The 920-nt window shown below is 39.9% G+C and overlaps 1 non-coding gene across 1 annotated transcript in view; it reads left to right on the forward strand.

The window, feature by feature from the left end:
- Positions 1–13, forward strand: part of LOC118147040 (U6 spliceosomal RNA) — a 106-nt gene extending 93 nt beyond the window's left edge. Inside the window, exon 1 of the small nuclear RNA XR_004733215.3 lies at positions 1–13. This exon is cut by the window's left edge and continues 93 nt beyond it. This is a non-coding gene — a small nuclear RNA (U6 spliceosomal RNA).
- Positions 14–920: the final 907 nt, after the last annotated feature.

A 920-nucleotide genomic window follows, 5' to 3' on the forward strand; every position in this document is an offset into this window, starting at 1 on the left:
TCCATATAATTTTAAATTTTATTTACAAAGTGAAGAGACATGCTTTCATGTAATTATTTGATTATGCAATTTAGCGTGAATAAAACGGATTAAGTGAATCCATTAATTCCTAGTCACTTACACATGCACAGAGCCAATTCCTGTGCCCATATGCGGGATCCCATCATGAAGAACAATTCCAGGAAGACAGCTTAGACGCCTCAAAACTTATCGAGTTATATTTATGGTCAGCCCTATAGGGATGATTATTAGTAGGTTTTGTTTTTGATCAAATCAGTATGTTTTCATAGCAATTACATTCATAAAAAAGGCAGATATGGGAAAATTAAAATCTGCAAAGACCGTGGAAAACATTATTTGTATTACAAACACTCTTAGGTTGACTAAACAGTAGATGCTAGCTTAGCTTTAAACATGGAGCCTCCCTGATGAGCGTAACCTGTGCTTTATTTTACAAACTTCTTCTGAAACAGCATAATTACTAAAAAAAAGGTGCAAGTGACTGGTCAGAGGATGGAAAACGCCTGGAATCAGAAAGCCATGAGCTTGAGCTCTGACTGTGAATGAGCTGCTTCTGACAGTTCAAACCGTTTGTTCTCTCTGAGACTCAGTTTTTTTCTCTAAACGGAGGAATGTGACACATGTTGAGTTGTTTTGGGAGTTAAGTGAGGTGGTACGTGTGATCTCGATTTGCAGTGTGCTATTCAATTAAGGTAACTGTTTGTTATGGACTGAATCTGTCCCCCTGAAATTTAGATGTTGAAACCAGACATGGGATTTGGGGATGGAGCCTGTGGGAGGTGATTAGGGTTTGATGGGGGCACGATGAGATTAGTGCCTTTATAAGAACAGACGCCAAGGGTTTGTGCCATCACCCCACCATGTGAGGATACAGGGAGGAGGCAGCTGTCTGCAAGCCA

This window comes from Callithrix jacchus, chromosome 13 (genome assembly GCF_049354715.1).
Source record: "Callithrix jacchus isolate 240 chromosome 13, calJac240_pri, whole genome shotgun sequence".
NCBI classification, from domain to species: domain Eukaryota; kingdom Metazoa; phylum Chordata; class Mammalia; order Primates; family Cebidae; genus Callithrix; species Callithrix jacchus.